The sequence below is a fragment of the Erpetoichthys calabaricus genome, chromosome 1, assembly GCF_900747795.2.
Source record: "Erpetoichthys calabaricus chromosome 1, fErpCal1.3, whole genome shotgun sequence".
Classification (NCBI taxonomy): domain Eukaryota; kingdom Metazoa; phylum Chordata; class Cladistia; order Polypteriformes; family Polypteridae; genus Erpetoichthys; species Erpetoichthys calabaricus.
This window is the reverse complement of record NC_041394.2, coordinates 185,577,144-185,597,000: the sequence shown is the minus strand read 5'-3', so window position 1 is coordinate 185,597,000 and position 19,857 is coordinate 185,577,144. Positions and strand designations below refer to the sequence as shown.

At 39.7% G+C, this 19,857-nt stretch overlaps 1 protein-coding gene across 1 annotated transcript in view; it reads right to left on the bottom strand.

The window, feature by feature from the left end:
* The window catches only part of LOC114658053 (bcl2-associated agonist of cell death-like), a 695,521-nt gene that overhangs the window by 313,924 nt on the left and 361,740 nt on the right, over window positions 1-19,857 (bottom strand). The gene's annotated exons all lie outside the window — the stretch shown is intronic.

Sequence of the window (19,857 nt, the reverse complement as noted above, 5' to 3'; positions counted from 1 at the left end):
GGCATACTGTACGACTCGGGGACTGTCCGGTAGCAGAGCTAAGCACCATGGGGCTAGGTGTTTGCTAGACAGAACAAGGCCAGCAAACAATTAAAAAAAATGACCTTTTACATTTGTACCTGTTCTTTTCACACGAGGACTCTGTGCTGCTTTGAAACAGAGGCGTCACACTCCTGCCTTCTTTTCCAAAAAGTCGAGAGAGCACATGTAAACCGTTCTGGTGACTTTTTCAAATTTGGCACCATCAGGTGGCCCCCCTCATCATGGGTGAAGATATGGAAGGTAAAAAATGTATACATTAGGCATAAATAGCATATTAGCATAAATAGCCATAAAAGTAATTAATAGCTTCTGAAGCATTAGATTTAACATAAATTAGAATGTTAAGCAAATAAGATAGGTCAAGCAAATGGTTAACTAAAAAATCAGTCATATTGCATTATTTTTTAGGCTTGAAGCAGAATTACCAGTATTAAGAAGGGAAGAACAGAATAGAAAGAATATGACGCACAGAAACTACCCAAGGACAGAATAAGGAGGAATGAGAACATCTGTTCCTTGAAGGCCAGAAAACAAGGAACGATACCAGTAAGAAAATGCAGGAAAAATAGTACTGGTAGACACGTAAGAAGCCAGCTGGAATAGTCAGTCAGCAGAAACAGCAAAGGCATTGATACAAGGTCAAGATGATGTCATGTATGGAAAGTAAAATTAGTGCATTCATTTATTAGCATAAATAAATATAGACAAATATATAAGCATTAACCTTAGTGTAGATACTAATGCAAGTCAGGACTGCCAAGTAAATGATTAAATAAAAGCACATACCATATTTCTTTTTAACTAAAGCTTAGCTTTGACCACCAAATAGACTAGGAAGGGAAAATGATGAGAGGAAATCCATAAATGGAAGAAAGGCCTTGACCAGTGAAAGAAATAAGCAAAAACAGAAACTAGAGATGAATAATAGACAGTAGAAATACCGGGGGGCCAGCTGCAGGGAAGTCAGGAGATAATAATGGTTCCCATGGGAACTCAAGGTATCGGCCAATGGGAACTCAAGGTATCGGCCGATGGGAACTCAAGGTATCGGCCAATGGGAACTCAAGGTATCGGCCGGACAGGAGCAGAGGGGAGTCAGAGAAAAAGAGCAAACGAGCTAATTTGAGCGAGGTCGGAGTGATAAGAAATGACTATATAAGTTTAGAGTCCAGAACTGTTCAGGGCTCAGCTCAATTTGGCCGTATTGGGTTGAGTCCGTGTTATTATTATTATGGTTATTTTATTGCAATAAAACTATACTCTGTTTGCCTATCCTGAGACTCCTAATAGCCTTCATTTCAGGTAAAAAGCCTTCTGGCTGGTGACAATTTTTCGCCATGACAAAGATCAAAATGCTGCATAACCCCATTCTTATTACAGTGTGTGTAATGCTGTGTGATTGTTGTATTCAGTTGCAGTTTTGAGCTATGTGTCTGGATCAGGGATGTCAAGCCTTGGCTCTGGACAGCCACAATACCCAAAAGTTTTCATTCCAGCTGATTTCTTTATTCTAACCAATGCTGTTTACTTTTAGCTCTCTCTGTTGTTAAGATTTATTAGCACTAACTGGTACTTCTCCCTCTTACACAGCTGCATTCAGAGTCATTAAGTATTTATTTTGTTATTAATCAGCTGTAAGCTGACAACATGACAAATAACAAGGAGGCCATTAGTCAAGTGTGCACCAGCTGTGGTAAAATATCTATTTCAATTAAACATCTGGCAAGAATAAAAATGAAGTGGTAAGAAATGAAAATCAGCTCTAGTCAACAAAACATTTGGATGGCTCCTCAAAAAAGGAGAATCCACAACTTTAGAAATGTCTGATGTGCTACTGAAAGAAAACACCAGTAAGGTATAGAACTACAAACAGTAAAGACTGATTTCTATCTAAGAAATAATTTAGAACAAAGTCCTTCGATCTGTGTCCCTCTAGGAAGTGCATTTGATGGCCCAGGTCTTGGTGAATCACTCAATGACTTTGTTCTCACATCAGAAATACTTACGTATTCTAGTGTTCATCACCAACAAGAAAAACAAAGGTTCACAGCTTCATTACACAAGCAAATTACCTTAAAGTCACACTAATGTTTACACCAGAATACATAGCTGAGGTCCTACTAGACTTCACACTCTTTATAGCGAGATAATGGATGGATGGATGGATGACTCTGCCTGGGCTGCAAGCCTCCCTCTCCCTATAATGATGGGTGAAATTTTTAAAATCTGAACAGCCTCATCCCAGCCTTAAACAATCTGTCATTTACAATCTTGGTTTTAAACAAGGACAAGTCTGTCCTGGATGTGCTTTGCTTTTTTTCTTCTGGGTGTTGTTGGGGTCTGAGGTTTGGTTATGTCTGCAAGTTTCAAGACATCTTTTACTAGGTGCTAGGTGGACATATCTTCAATGCTCCAGATCATTTGCCGGATTGATTTTAGCCAGGCATAATCTCCTGTCCTTTAAAAAGAAGAAAAGAAAGAATGAAACAAATGGGGTGGCACGGTGGCACAGTGGTAGTGCTGCTGCCTTGCAGTAAGGAGCTCTGGGCTTGCTTCCCGGGTCCTCCTGGCGTGGAGTTTGCATGTTCTCCCCGTGTCTTCGTGGGTTTCCTCCCACAGTCCAAAGACATGCAGGTTAGGTGCATTGGCGTTCCTAAATTGTCCCTAGTGGGTGTGTGCCCTGCGGTAGGCTGGCGCCCTGCCTGGGGTTTGTTTCCTGCCTTGCGCCTGGATATAGCAGATTGGATAATGGATGGATGAAACAAATGTTGGAGCAAATTAAATTGTTACATAGTTCTTTCAGTCCTCTCTACCTAAGGAGATGGAGAAAACTATGAAATTACATTTTTATTCTTGAGGTTTCATGAAACTTACAGCTTATTTTTTTTAAGGTTAAAGCATTGTGCTAGGGTAGCATGATGGTGCAGTACTTAATGTCACTGCCTCATAGTTCAAGATGACTGGATTGAAGTCCAAGCTCAATCCAGTGGTGTCCTTATGGGATGGCTTCTGGGGCTTTAGCTCCAATATCAGGTGTCCAGCCCCCCCCCCTACTCCCCATTGAATGGATTGGGGCTTCCAGCCCTTGATGTTTGAGAGTCAAGCCCCTCTATCCTGTGTGATAACTCCATGCTTTTTCATCTAACACTGATGTTGAAGTAATGGCATTATCATAGGGGTATAGCCCCTAATAAGTGCAAACGCTAGCTATGCCACAGTTCAGACTACTGATATAATTGTGGAGTTTTGCACTTACTCCACATGACTTTGTGGGCCTTCTATGTGTAGAAGAAAAATGTATATTTAGGTTCACCGTTAAGCTTACGTAGGTCTAGTATAAGTCAAGCAATCAGTCAAGTCTGTGTTGTATATATAAATGTTCCCTTTTCTGGACTATAGTCCTTTCTAGGGTTGAATCCTACCTTGTGACTGCTGTGGGTATAGGCGACTGAAAAAAATCAGTAACTCTCGAATGGAAAAGGTAAGCTCAGAAAACATAGTGTACTACTATTGAGCCAGCCAGTCACTCAACAACCTGCTTCATCATTAATGCTGAAATCTGTGAGTAAAATATTCCACTAGGTGGCAGTGTAACCATACGATGGAGCCTCTCATTCATTATTCAGCAGATACTCCCTTGGTACTGCCCTCTGAACATAATTATCATTTTGTCAGTTTTAATTTTATAGCTGCTCACATTTTTATCATACAATACTGCAGCCATTTAAGAAGAATCAAAGAAGGCATTTTTATTTAGAGGGAGCTGCGACAGAAATCCACCATCCTGGGTGTGAATCCTGTGTCTGGTTGTTAACCCTTTATAATCTGCACACACATTCTCCCAGTGTCTGTGTCACTACGGCTGTGTGTGTGTTTAGGTTAACAGGCCTGGCAGCTCAAAACCGGCTCTGCAATGGACTGGTTGTGCCCATTGCTGCCAGAATAGGCTCTTATCTTCATGATCCTGAACTGGTTTAGATATAGAGAACGGAATGCTATGTCATGTTATGTTAAATAGCTTTATCTGGAAAGTGCTTTGGTTTTTTTTTCTCTCAGCTAGTTTAATGTCCGTTTCTTAGGTCCACCCATACTGAATGGACAAATGCTCATTGCAAAGGATGTTTTGAAACAGAAATATCTACATGCTGATGCCCTTCCTGACTCCAACCTTGTTTAGTTGCTTTTTAAGACACAAGTACAGTGGTATGAAATATGAACTGATGGTAGACACTGCGGATTTGGGTACCTGAAGCATCACACCATGATTGTTTACAATCACAAAGCAAAGGCTTTTATTTGCTCAGTGTAGGTGCATCCATTGATCCACTTGTAGCACTAGCACTGGGTTTACCATTAATGGTACTATGAAAAATAATTATGTTCATCTGTTTGTAGGGATACACAATGAATAGGCCTTTTTTGATATCTGCTAATAATGAAGTAAAAAAAAAGACCTTTCAACTCAAACTCAAAATAATTTCTAATATACTAGAGTAGTGGTTCTCAAACTCGATATGCTGAAGTTTGGTCCTTGAGGACTGCAGAGTTTTTGTTCCAACCTAGTTACTTAATTTGAAGCTGATTCCTACTGGTAACAGATATTACTTAATGTTGTTTAATAGTGGTTTCATTCTGCCAAATTGGGCCATTATTATATTGCAGACTATATCAATATTCAAAGAAAATATCCACATTATTTGTTCCCCAGAGCGGATTAGTAATTCTCAGTCATTCACTTCTTGGTCTTCCATTTTTTCCCCCACATATTTTGTTCAGATACATGGTTTTTGGTGAATATATGCATGCATAAATTAGTCCATGTAGGTGGTGAGCTGCTGTTTCTTTCTCATTTACATCTCACCGTGAACTGGCAGCTGGTTAAGAAAACAAAAAGCAATTAGAAACTGAGAATGTGGCTGTTTAAAACTAAAAGAAGAAATTAAGATAGATAGATAGATAGATAGATAGATAGATAGATAGATAGATAGATAGATAGATAGATAGATAGATAGATAGATAGATAGATAGATAGATAGATAGATAGATAGATAGATAGATAGATACTTTATTAATCCCAAGGGGAAATTCACAAGGATGAATTACCAAAAATAAAGCCCAAAAGTGTTGCTTGAGCCAAAAACTGGTTCCACAGCAATAGCTGTCTTCTGATTAAGCAACAGGGTTGGGACAAAAAACCTGCAGCCACTGCAGTCCCTGAGGACCAAGCCTGAAGACTAATTTAGAGTGAAAATTTTGAGCAACTGATGTAGCAGAAATAAAGTACAACAAAGTTACTTAGACTCATAAAGAGCTTTTAATATGGTTAATCCTGAAACGAGCCAAAGGTGTAAGTGGTCACTTGCAAACTGGTGACCTTTTGCATATAGGTCCAACAAGTAAGAATTTCATGAAAGAACTATTACTACTAATACTACTGAAAAGTCAAGCAAAATGACACCTTTTATTGGCTAACTAAAAAGATTACAATATGCAAGCTTTCAAGGCAACTCAGGCCCCTTCTTCAGGCGAGATGTAGTGATAAGGGGGCCTGAGTTGCCTCGAAAGCTTGCATATTGTAATCTTTTTAGTTAGCCAATAAAAGGTGTCATTTTGCTTGACTTTTCACTACATTCATAATGGCTAACACGGTACAACACCCTAGTACTACTAATGCTACTGCTATTATATATTGCACAGTGTCACTTACTCTAAATCGAATGGGTTGAAGTTGAAGGTATAAAATTCATCCACAGATTTTATAACACAGTTTTATGTTTTTACAGATGGCGCAGTAATGCAATGCTTAGTACTTCTGCTCCACAGACCCACTGTCCTGGACTTCCATCCCCTAACTTTTATCTTTCTGGAGTTTGAACATTCCACATTGGTTCCCTCTGAGTTCTCCAGTTTTCCTCCCACATTCCCAAATATTGGTGTTGAATGACCCCAAAGGATTCTTTGCATTATGGAGAATAAAGGATGAAAGTTTGGATAGCAAACAGCCAAAATGGGTAAATGTGGAAAATGACAGTTAAACTGATGATGATCATCATCATGATTTCCCAACACTGACGTCAATATGACTGTGTGTGTGTGTGTGTGTGTGTGTGTGTGTGAGTGGGCTCAGCGAGGTGTCCAAGGCTGTTTCCTGCCTTACACCCAGTGCTGCCATGACAGACTCTGGCCGATCACAACCCTTAAATTAACAAAAGCAGTTTGGAGAATCTTAGAGCTGAACTGTAGCCCTAGATGAGTATTAAATTCTTTAATCTGCATAGGATCGATATTTCTGTCAAAGACTAATTGGTGTCATAAAAAATGCCTAGATGCTTCATCCTTCTTACTGAATTTACTTTCTTTCTTTCTTTATTCTTGAGTGTGCTTTTCCTTTCCCTTCTCCATGACCGTGTGACTCCCTATAACCCAGCTGGCAGGCAAATGTGTGCTCTGGTAGAATTGTAGCTCTTTAAAAAAATAAAGGTTATCAGAAGGGTAATGATGAAAACAGTAACAAGGAGCAATGTCAGACTACAACATTCATCAGCTGGTTGCCTTTTCATGTCTTGGCACACTAATACAGTACATAGTATTAGATGAAATGGCACTTTTTACATTTTGTTGACAAAAAAGAACAGAATTTATGCTTTTAAATTATGCTATCATTACTGAAAACAGATGGATGGATAACTGGATGTTGGGTATTGATCAAAATGATTCTCACTCATGGTTCAAATGGTCATCTCAGGAGTGGTTCCCAGTGTCGCAGTCAATGTTGTCACTATAAGCTATGGCTGTGAACAAAAATAAAAAGGTATGGATAATGGTTAGGCTGCATATCCAAAAAAGCTGACGTGGCTCACTGTAAAACACTTTGATATTAGCTGCTTTTTTATTTATATGTAGATAAGGTGTCTCTGTTTTCTAAAATTTCAGTTTTTAGAAACGTAATTTTCCAAGGATGATCGTATTGAAACGTGGCACAAAGAAATATGTCCAAGGTCAAATGAAATCATCAACAAATGATGCAATAGTTTCCTTTAAAAAATGTCTACAAAGTGCATCGGAGAGGGAAGAGGAGGGATTTCTAACCTTGCACTTGCTTTCTTGTTATGGTTTTATGGGTGAATATTGAGTAATCAGGTGGTGTTAGTCACTCCATAATAAGGGTGATCAGCTGTTCAAGGCTACCACCCAGATGGGGCGGAAGAGCAAACTGATCATTTCACATGTCAGGTGAGCTAAAACCCAAGCGAACAAACAGCACACTAAGTGGATTTTTTACTTTTATATTGTGAGAAGTCAAGCAAAATGACACCTTTTATTGGCTAACTAAAAAGATTACAATATGCAAGCTTTTGAGGCAACTCAGGCCCCTTCTTCAGGCAAGATGTAATAGTTTATTGTAATGCAATTACTTTTATATTGTAAAATAATGTATGCACTAGAGTACAGGTGAAATGTTTCAGATGTTGATTAGAAAATTAAGAAAAACTGAAGCTTAATCATTACATTGTATGCCATCTCCAGGATGCCGTAGGCTGGCAGTGTGAACCACGGCTATCTGCTACTTTGAACACATTTACAAACTGGGCCCCCTAACCCCAAACACAAAGCCTTTTACAATATCTGTATTCTCAAATCTCCCACTGGACTCACCACCTACATGTAGTATCAACACATTGTTACACGTACATTTTTGTGAATTTCATTTTTTTTTAACACAAAAATTCCAATTCTGTGGTCCGATTTTTTATTTTAAGTTAAATTGACAAAGTGTATTTTTTATTTACACAACGCTCTTTGGAGGCATTATGTGACCGCTGTCATGCCGATGACGTCACAGAGGCGATAATATATAAATGCCGTGTTCACTTTGTGCAGTATCCCGCATTGGATAAATCTGCTGTCAAACTCTTCAATAGAATAGTTAGTTTATTGATTCAAGTATAAGACCCTTTAGCTAAGTTTGTTTTATCTGATTTCTACTTTGTTTTGCTCCTGACTTTTTTCTCATTTTCTGGTTTTGACCCCCTTCTTTGTCTGACTGTGTTTTGTTTTTTGACTCATTATCTCTTGGTCTCTTTTGCTCTCTTACAATAATCCTCGGACACGATTTGTGTCCCAACACTACATCACTACAGGATGAAGGAGAATCCCACATTAAGCCAATAAGTGTTGCGATTTGGGCCCAGCCAATAATGTCACTGATATGAAGGCAGCAAAGATGACCAATTACTGATGCCTGTTTTACCGGTATTGCTTGCGTGCTTAAGTATTAGGTTTTCCTACAAAAAATCAAAATGAAATAAAAAGTAAATGATGTTTACAATGAACATGATTTAATTTAACATTTTATAAACAGGTTAAATTATAGTTTTTTAATGAACCTAAGGCACAGAAATGTATGACACTTATCACTGTCTCTTAAATGAATTCACCCAAAAATAAATTTTTACATATTACTTATCTAATGTAGCTTGTAGAGATGGGCAAGAAAAATTTTTCATGGCGAACCAAGATAAAAAAAACAGTTTCTGAAACAATATAAAAGTCTATGGTAACTAATGTTAGACAACAGCAAATATTATCAAAATAAAAAGTCTCACGCTACTTGTGTCGAATAATGCACATGTGAAGTCATCTTGTCACATGATCACAACATTGCAAACATATTCTTCTTTTTGATACTTTGAAGCACTCAGGGCATGTGTGCCGTACTATATAGTATATAGTGCATTTACAGCACATTCTAAATATGCAAACTGAGCGGAGTTTGACAAATAATAATATTTTTAAAAAGCCAACTGTGTGTTAATTAAATTATTTATTTTAACACACCAACTATACTCTCCCAGTCATCATGATAGTTAAAGAATTAATAGGTTAAAGTGATCCATCAAACTATTCTATCATTTTCTGAAAGCCATTTTCTCCAGGTTTGGGGGAACAAGAGCTTAAAAAAGATATTAGTTAAATATGGTGCTTCACCTTGTGATTGTTGCTACAGAAAAAAAAGCATGTATTCATCTACACTAAACAAGGAGCATAAAAAAGAGTCCTGCTTATTTTATTAACTTAAAAGTATTGCACAGTTAAGTGGGATTTATATTAGTTGATAGATACTAAAATTATTTGCTAGTAACAAAGAATAATAAAAAATGCAGGAAGTTTCAGAAGACGAAAATGCTTAATATACAAATAAAGAGCTCTGTGACACCGAAATCATATCAATATAATTGTTCAAAACAAATTCATCTACTTAGAATACTAAGATGAAATGTAGTAGCAATAATGTATGAATCGTTGCTTGTAATTTTCTGTTTAAAAAGATGTTTTGAATTTTGTTTGTATTACGATTTTCTGAAATCTCCACTCTTCATTCCTATACTGTGAACTTTAAGCTGTATAAACTTTTGCTTTACAGAGCCACGTGGCTGCACCCTTTGGCAACAACAGTAAAGTCATGCTAAGAATGTCAGTGGCAGCATGGAATTTTTGGTTCATAACTCATCGTTACTATTGGGCAGACCCAGAGACTACCAGCAAGCTGTGTGGGCAGCTGACTACTGGTGCATTAGCGGACGTTGCCCTTATTGTCTTTAGACACATAAATATTTGTAAAATCAACAGTGCCTTTTAGCCCCTTTACTAATGTATCTGCTCAGAGCCCAAGGTTCCAAACTTTTAGAGTGATTATACGGGTATTTTAAAAACTGTTTTATTAAACTGGCTTGGTGAGCTTATAATACATTGCTGTGAGGGTTTGCAAGCGGCCAAGTTTTTATTAAATGCTGCTTTAGAAATCTCACCACTTTGAAAAACATATTTTTAAGGTAAATACTACCTTACATTTTGGAGGAGGCTCAAGAGGTTATTTAGGGTGTAATTTAATTCATAGGTTAATGAGGTCAACATTATCATGTGCATGGAGTACAGTGAAGTTCCCCATGCATGTGTTAATCATCATGCAACAATATGTTGCCATTCTCCAACGCTATGATCAGTGAATATTACTAACTTTCCTTGAAACTCCTGTCTGCTTTATTTCAAATATATTCAAAAGAACAATTTCCAATTAAACATGCCATTCAGCACAACAAGTCTCATCAATCCAATTAATCTGAAGCAGGGCTAATCACTGAGAAGGTTTCTAATTGCTGTGCTCCCTATAATTTTCCAGCCACCCCTTTCTGTAAGCTCATGGATACCAGTCTTTTCCCTCTTTTTATGATGACATCAATGAAAGCTAAAGCAATTTCCAAATTATCATTACCTGTAATTCTTTAAAGATTATGAACTGGCTTTTTTCAACAATATAAAAAAGTGGCACAGCTTTCAGTCGGCTGTGGTGCTTTTCTTTTCCAGAGTTGTGTGCGCGCTTTGCAGTTTAAATGAATCATTACACAGTCATCTAATGCACAGCAGTGCAAACTGGTGTATGCATAAAAGTTGTTCTAAACAAAGAGGCAACTCCCTTTTTTACATACAAAAAAAGGGAGGAATATAATAAACTGCTGCAACCTGGCAGCGTCAGATGGACCGAAACATAATGTCCCAGAGGTGTTCTATTGGATTTAGGTCAGGCGAGCGTGGGAGCCAGTCAATGGTATCAATTCCTTCATCCTCCAGGAACTGCCTGCATACTCTCATCACATGAGGCTGGGCATTATCGTGCACCAGGAGGAACCCAAGACCTCCTGCACCAGCATTGGGTCTCACAATGGGTCCAAGGATTTCATCCCAATACCTAATAGCAGTCAAGGTGCCGTTGTCTAGCCTGTAGAGGTCTGTGGTTGGATATACCTCCCTAGACTATCACTGACCCCCCACCAAACCGGACATGCTGAATGAAGTTACAGGCAGCATAACGTTCTCCACGGCTTCTCCAGACCCTTTCACGTCTGTCACATGTGCTAAGGGTGAACCTGCTCTCATCTGTGAAAAGCACAGGGCATCAGTGGTGGACCTGCCAATTCTGATATTCTATGGCAAATTCCAATCAAGCTCCACGGTGCCAGGCAGTGAGCACAGGGCCCACTAGAGGATGTTGGACCCTCAGGCCACCCTCATGAAGTTTGTTTCTGATTGTTTGGTCAGGGACATTCACACCAGTGGCCTGCTGGAGGTCATTTTGTAGGGCTCTGGCAGTGCTCATTCTGTTCCTCCTTGCCCAAAGGAGTAAATACCAGTCCTGCTGATGGGTTAAGGACCTTCTACGGCCCTCTCCAGCTCTCCTAGAGTAGCTGCCTGTCTCCTGGAATCTTCTCCATGCCCTTGAGACTGTGCTGGGAGACACAGCAATCCTTCTGGCAAAGGCATGTATTGATGTGCTATCCTGGAGAAGTTGGACTACCTGTGCGACCTCTGTAGGGCCCAGGTATCGTCTCATGCTACCAGTAGTGACGCTGACTGTAGCCAAATACAAAACTAGTGAAAAAACAGTCAAAAAGGATGAGGAGGGAAAAATGTCAGTGGCCTCCACCTGTTAAACCATTCCTGTTCCGGGGTCGTCTCATTGTTGCCCCTCTAGTGCACCTGTTGCTAATTTCATTAACACCAAAGCAGCTGAAACTGATTAACAACACCCTCTGCTACTTAACTGTCCAGATCAAAATCCCAGAAGTTTCATTGACTTGATGATATACTCTGATTAAAAAGTGTTCTTATAATTTTTTGAGCAGTATATTTTACTGCATTGTTCTTTATCATGGTGATGGGTACTGGCGATTATTGCTTGTTTCTCAAGAATTTCACTGTATTTGGTACACATGACAATATTACTAGGAATGCTCACTAGGCCAGTGCTTTAAGTAAGGCCATCTGATGACCCCTCACTGCCTTTCTACTTTTTAAACATGACATGAAAGACATGATACACTTAATCATCCATCCATCCATTTTCCAACCCGCTGAATCCGAACAAAGGGTCACGGGGTTCTGCTGGAGCCAATCCCAGCCAACACAGGGCACAAGGCAGGAACCAATCCCAGGCAGGGTGCCAACCCACCACAGGACACACACAAACACACCCACACACCAAGCACACACTAGGGCCAATTTAGAATTGCCAGTCCACCTAACCTGCATGTCTTTGGACTGTGGGAGGAAACCGGAGCGCCCGGAGGAAACCCACGCAGACACGGGGAGAACATGCAAACTCCATGCAGGGAGGACCCGGGAAGCGAACCCTGGTCTCCTAGCTGCAAGGCAGCAGCACTACCACTGCACCACCGTGCCACCTACACTTAATCAACATACAATAAATACATGAATGCAAAATTGAATAGAAAATGAAACACATCTCTTCCGCAGCTTTTCCTGTGTGTAGTGTCTTTGTCTCCTTGCTTGGTCATCAGTTATTGACAACCCATAATGATCATCAACATAGGTTCAGGGCATTAGGTTTGTTCACATCCCCTTCTAGTACCTGAGCCCTAGATTGCTTGAGTCCAGTTATTATGTCAAGTCCATTCCAGGCATCGTTCATTTATTCTGCATGAGTTTGTTTTCTATTTTAGCTTTGGAAGCTTCCTTTCTGTCACTCAACTTTTTCTTCAGCACTCAGAACGTTCAGGAAGATGATTCCTAGATGTTTTCTCTAACAAGCAATAACTGAAGGTGGGCTTTGTGTGTCTTAATTTTTTGTTCCGAGGTCTTGGTTTTTGTATTGAAGTACTGACCACAGTTGCCAGAGTAGAAATGCTTCAGTGTGTATGTTAGGTTTATTGCCAGTTAAGTGGGGAATCAATAGTGTCTTAGAACAAGACAAATATTTTGCATCTTTTCAAATTTAGTACAAATACTAAATCCAGAGCAATTCTTAAATCGAGACTTAACCCTTTTGGATGTTCCAGTCTTTATGAAGAAGAGTTACTTTGGAGAATCTACTCTTTAGGAGTTTCTGATCTCTGTAAGATACAGTACATACTGCTCCACTATAGGCTATTTGATTCTGTAATTTATTTCCAGCCAATTAACAAAGTTTATTGACAGAGACACATATTAAGTGTTAATTGCCAAAAAGACATTATAATTTTAAAAGACAAACTTGTTCTATTGCTGCTGAATTTTTGAAAAGTAAGAGGCTCAAGATTCAAACTCAGTGACTCAACTGTTTTATCCTCATTTCCTGTTAAGCTCTGTTCATGCTGAAACCCAAGTGGTAAAAGAAGGTCAGCATTCAAGATTTAGGCCAAAGTGCAATGGCTGAAAGTACACAAATGTTATGCAAGGACGAAAAAGACCCTGAGTGACAGTTTCTTGGAAATGGTTGAGGAAAAGACGATCAGCTGAACAAGCATAAACCCTTAGAAAGAGGAAGTGAGCTTACACAATATTTAAAGAGATCTTTTAAATCAGTTACTTTCAGAAGCATTATAAAAAGAGGTGAAGGAGTTCAAATGTGACATCTGTTCTTTGGAATTTTTGCATATCCAACTGCTCATCCAATGATTTATTTTAATCAGTTCCCTTTGATCACTACAATACATGATAGTGCCTTACTGTATACTACCCCAGTAGCATTAGACACAAGAAAGGAACCTGGCCTGACTGAGACTCTAGCCTTCCCTAGGCACAGAGTCAATCCACGCAAGGCTACAGGACCTGACAACATACCTGGTCGTGTGCTCAAAGAATGTGCTAGTCAACTGGCTGGTGTCCTCACAGACATCTTCAACACATCTCTGAGCCAGTCGTCAGTCCCAGCATGCTTCAAGTTGACCACCATCATACCAGTGCCGAAGAAGTCATCAGTGAAATGCCTGAATGACTACCGACCAGTTGCACTCATGCCAATCATAATGAAGTGCTTCGAAAGGTTAGTCATGTCACACATAAAGACTAATCTCCCTGCCTCCCTTGACCCTCTTCAGTTTGCATACTGCTCAAACACGTTAACTGAGGATGCCATATGCTCTGCCCTTCACCTCTCCCGGACACATTTGGATAAAAAATACACATATGTCAGGATGCTATTCATAGACTTTAATTCTGCCTTCAACACAATCATCCCTCAAAAGCTGGTTGTAAAACTGAGCAGGTTGGGCCTGAACACCACCCTCTGCAATTGGATCCTGGACTTCTTGACAGAGAGGCCCCAGTCAGTTCGGATGGGCTGCAACACTTCCAGCATCATTACACTGAGCACTGGAGTGCCGCAGGGCTGCATGCTTAGTCCACTGCTGTTCACCCTGCTGACTCACGACTGCGCAGCCACGCACAACACCAACCACATCATCAAGTTTGCGGATGATACAATGGTGCTGGGACTGATAAGCAGGGATGATGAAACAGCATACAGAGACAAGGTGCAATGGCTGTCTGCATGGTGTGAAGACAACAATCTATCTCTCAATGTCGACAAGACAAAAGAGATAATCATGGACTTCAGAAAATCACGTCCTGCCCACATCCCACTCAGCATCAACGGTATAGATGTGGAGACCGTTAGGAGTATCAAGTTCCTTGGTGTGCGCACATAACTGAGGAACTTACGTGGACGCATATTACCTCATCACTAATCAAGAAAGCCCAGCAGAGACTACACTTCCTGAGGTGACTGAAGCGAGCAAGTCTTCCCCCTTACATCCTCACCATGTTCTACAGAGGCACCAATTAGAGTGTTCTGACCAGCTGCATCACTGTCTGGTATGGCAACTGCAACATATCCAACTGCAATCGCCTGCAAAGGATAGTGAAGACAGCAGAGAACATTATTGGGGTGCCTCTCCCTTCACTACAGGACATATTTTACAAACACAGTGTCCACAAGGCCTGCAGCATTGTTCAGGACTCCTTACACCCCTCACATGGACTTTTCACACTTCTGCCATCCAAGAGAAGATACTGTAGCATCATAGCCAGATCTGCCAGGCTGCAGGAGAGTTTTGTCCCCCAAGCTGTCAGACTCCTTAACACCAGGCTGCCCCCTGGGACCTTCCACACGGCCACTTCTAAAAACAGAACTTTTATATATGCGAGCCACTGTCCTGCAAAGACGAGTGTGCAGGTAGGAAAAGAACTGAAAATCTCATACTGACCTTTAAGTATTTTGACACTCTTGTTATCCTTCTGCTGTGAAACATTCTGACCTGTCATTGTTTACACGTGTCTTAAACAAGTATTATCATATACTGTAGATAATACAGTAATTATCAGTGTATCTTTTATTCATTTATTATATTACATATCTTACACATCAATATTGCTGCTACTTTTTTGTCTTGTCTTTGCACAATGTCTTGTCTTGTTTGTGTTTTAATTTTAAAAATAATTTTAATTCTGTTTTTAATGTATTATTTGCACATCATGTTGTTACACTGTAGACCCTGAGCTTCACAATTTTGCCCATCTGTATACAGTACTTGTATATGGTTGAGATGACAATAAAGTTCACTTTGACTTTTGACACTCCTGCAGACACCCAAACTTATTTATACAATAATAGCTGAAAGTAATCAACCTAATGTGCACAATATTTGTGTTGTCGGAGGAAACCAGAAAACTTACAGAACACCCAGGTTGACTTGTGGAGGCTATGCAAATTTCAAACAGAAAGTGATGTGGTTAGGGTTTTAACATAGGTCCCTGAAAATGTAGGCCGGTGTTAATCGCTGTGCCGCCCGATAAGTATCTATTTCAAGAATTTGCTTATGTTTGGGTACACTTCAGCCTTCATGGAGGTGTCAAAAGAATGGAGTTTAAAAAAGAAGGGCCTATTTTTATAGTTAAAGGTAAAGTGTGACAGATTGTCCTGCACATCATTTTGAAAACAGTAACAGTAAATGTACAGTAGTAACAGTACATTTGATAATGTAGCAAGACCTGCTCTTTGATACTGTGTTTTCCAGGATTAAAGTTGTAAAATTGGTCAGAGGTTGCTCCTAATCTTGTTTCTAGAGCAAAATTACAGTAGATTTGAAACATAGCAGGACACAGTGACATTATCACGTTGCCATGTTTGAACTCTAGTTTCATCTTATGGCTTGGATACCTTCCTCTAATTATTTACAACTTTGATATAGAGAAATCAACAGACAAATTTAATTAAGCCTACTTAAAAACATGACTAGACTTAGTCATAGACTTAGAATATAAAGAAATATACTGATGAGTCACTTCAAACAGTCTGGTATAAAAAAAATGTCATTCACAGTGCAAAAAACTGTTCTCCAGAACTTCGCCCCTAACCATGATTGCTTATGGATTTGGACATTGTAGGTGTGATATGCACACTGCATGTTTGACCTAAGATTGCATTATACGACACTAGAATAGAAAGGTAATGGATGTTGAAGAGTCTGCGTGGGTTTCCTCTGGGTACTCCGGTTTCCTCCCACAGCCCAAAGACTAAGAAGCAGGTTAGGTGCATTAGCGATCCTTAATTGTCCCTAGTGTGTGCTTGGTGTGTGTGTGTGTGTGTCCTGTGGTGGGCTGTCGCCCTGCCCAGGATTTGTTCCTGCCTTGCGCCCTGTGTTGGCTGGGATTGGCTCCAGCAGACCCCCGTGACCATGTAGTTCGGATATAGTGGGTTGGATAATGGATGGATGGATGGATGGATGTCGAGGAGGCAGCAAACACAGTTCAGAAGGATCCGGACAATTGTCAGAATTAGGCAAACAGTAGGAAAATGAGCTTTAATCTAGAGAAGCACTGTTAAATACAGACAAAAGAAACAACCTTTGAAAAGAATTTAGGAATTTTCATTGATGCAGTCATTCTCATCTGGAAAATGTTAGTTTATCTTCTAAAACTTTTAAACATGATTAAGGGGACATTGTGCTCAGACTGCATAATGCATTAGGGATACTGCATCTGGACTACTGTGTGCAGCATTATAAAAAGACACAGCAGCACTAGACAATGTGCAGAGTTAAACAACAAAGTGTGTGCTGGGACTAGAGAGCATGTCCTACTCTGACAGGGTAAGGGGACTAAACCTGTTTAGTTTAATAAAATTGATCCAGCAGAAATCTTTTAATTAAATAATGAATCGTAAGGAAATCAGTGGAAATTAAGGTGAAGTGCATTTAAAACAGAAATCTGAAAGTGTTTCTTTACGCAAAGAGTCACAAGAATCTGGAACAACAGAGACATTTAGTTAAAGGAGACACCTTGACAACTTTGTCACAGTTTACTCTGCCTACTCACAATATCTGGGACAGCAGCACAGACATAACCATAAGGAGACGAATGGGGAACTCCAGACACCTCAGGACAGGTTCTGCTTTAATTTCAAGACATAACTAGAAGCCTATAGACTGAGATACTGCCTAAAAGGTCACTGGAAGTGGCGGTGTAGAAACTACACCCCAAAAGGTCTCAGAAATGTCAGGCAACACATGGTCTGGGCACCAGATAAAAGGGTGTCCAGGGACAAAGTTAGCTTGGTCTAATACCCACACTGTAGAAAATGATGTCCATATATACATTGCCAGTGTAGGTACCAGCTTTTTGTGACTCTGTTGAGATAAACAATCTATGAAAAATGACAGATGAAAAAAAAGGTAAACTTTATTCTCATGGTAAAAGACTGGTTGGCTGCAACGCCTAATTCATACTGGCTATTGAAAGAATTCAGAGGTTGTTTGTGGAGAAACCAGGAGACAAAAGGCAAAAGGAAGCAGGCAAAAACGTGACGTCAAAGACCAGTAGGTTAAAAAGGCAAAAGTACTTCTTACAAAACAAACATACTAATGCTAAATCTGTGATCAGAATGAAATTTTAAGTCTAAGAGTCAAATTAACAAAAAAAGATTACCAACCAAAAAAAAGTATGAGGCACAAAAAAAAGTTTGTTTTTAGTTATCCCAAAGTTAGGATACTGATCCTGCCGCACGGCTAACTTTTATTCCCGGGCCTGATGACTGGCAAACAGTATGGCAAAGACAGCCACAAATTGGAGGCAATTGTACAAAAAAAAAAAAAAAAAATCAATACAAACTGGAATTGCCACAATAATCCATCCATCCATTATCCAACCTGCTATATCCTAACACAGGGTCACGGGGGTCTGCTGGAGCCAATCCCAACCAACACAGGGCGCAAGGCAGGAAACAAACCCTGGGCAGGGCACCAGCCCACTGCAGGGCACACACACCAAGCACAATTTAAAATCACCAATACACCTAACCTACATGTCTTTGGACTGTGGGAGGAAATAGTACAAAGCACCCGGAGGAAACCCACGCAGACACGGGGAGAACATGCAAACTCCACAGAGGGAGGACCTGGGAAGTGAACCCGAGTGTCCTTACTGCGAGGCAGAAGCGCTACCCACTGCGCCACTGTGCCGCCCAGGAAAACTTGTATTTTACTAAAATATATAAAATGATTCCATCTACTCACTCTTACAGTTCAAGTTAAATGCTTTACTCCATGCTGCTCTTGGATGCTGCATTATTTGTTCAGGCTGCCCAAGAAGTCAGTGATGAAAAAACCAAATCACAAATCAAAACCAGCAGAAATAAGATCAGCTAATGTTGTGGATTGAAGCTGAAGTAGAATATTATATATGAAAATAAAAAAGGGCCCAATTTTTGTTTTTGTCAGGTTATATGCAAATAAATAAATTGTCCCTAGTGTGGGTGTGTGTGTGCACATGCCCTGCGGTGGGCTGGCACCCTGCCCGGGGTTTGTTTCCTGCCTTGCGCTCTGTGTTGGCTGGGATTGGCTCCAGTAGACCCCTGTGACCCTGTAGTTAGGATACAGCAGGTTGGATAATGGATGGATGGATAATAAATGTAACAAATGCTTAAAAACCATTTATGATTCTTTTTAATTTAAATCAACAGCATTACATTTGGTGAAAAATGCATTATGTTTGGGACTTTAAGTTCAAGATTTGAGACTTGACTTGGGTATAAAAACCTTGACTTGTTACTTGAAAAACAGTGTATGGTTCCCACCTCTACTACCAATTAATTTTAAGTGTCCACCCTTACACAACCATAGGCAGCATCTGGCAAATATGAATCACGCCTGGCTTTGTTAGGCCATATATTCGGAGAATGCCCCATAGTCACTCCATTTTGAGGAAAACGACTGCCTGTCAGATAGAGTTGGATTTACAAATACTCCTCATTTTCAGTAGCATTATTTGGTGTAACACCAGATTATATTATACAATAAAAACGATTATGATATTTTACACTGCACTGCTCATGCAACAACTTATCTATTCACCTGGAAGAATACAAACCCACATTACATAGGAGCAATGTCACAAGTTTTCTAAAACGAGATCAACCCCGGTTCAAAGATTCTTCAGAATCTGGCAATAACAACTGTTTTAAACCAAGCTTGCCAGTCACTGCATAACGTTCTTTATCACTTAATGTTTCAATATACATGAGGTGCTATATCATTTTGCTTACATACTGTAGCTCTCTGAATAATGTGGGGAGTGGATGTTGAGCGTAGACTATGAATAAAGGTAAATTACATTTTTACATTTTTTTACCCCAATGTTGTATGGCTGTATTTTTCACTGAACTGTATTTTAATTCTTGTATCAGCTTAGTAAAACACAGTCCTTTCTTCCAGTTTTGAAGTAAATTTTCTTAGAAAAAGTCGTAGCAGTTACACTAGGCTTAGAGTGTGGATTGTGAGAGCTGCACCCTGAAGAGTTAAAACACTGCCATGGTTTTGCATTAGTATAAATAAGAGCTTTCTTGTCCATGTGTACAAGTGAATGCTATAAAGAGTAGTAAATGTTTTTTTTTCCCTTGTGTGACTAGCAATGTTTCAGCTTTAAGTGTGAATTTTTAGTGACATTCAAAAATGTTACAAGTTGTACTTTGCAGTAGGAAGTAGG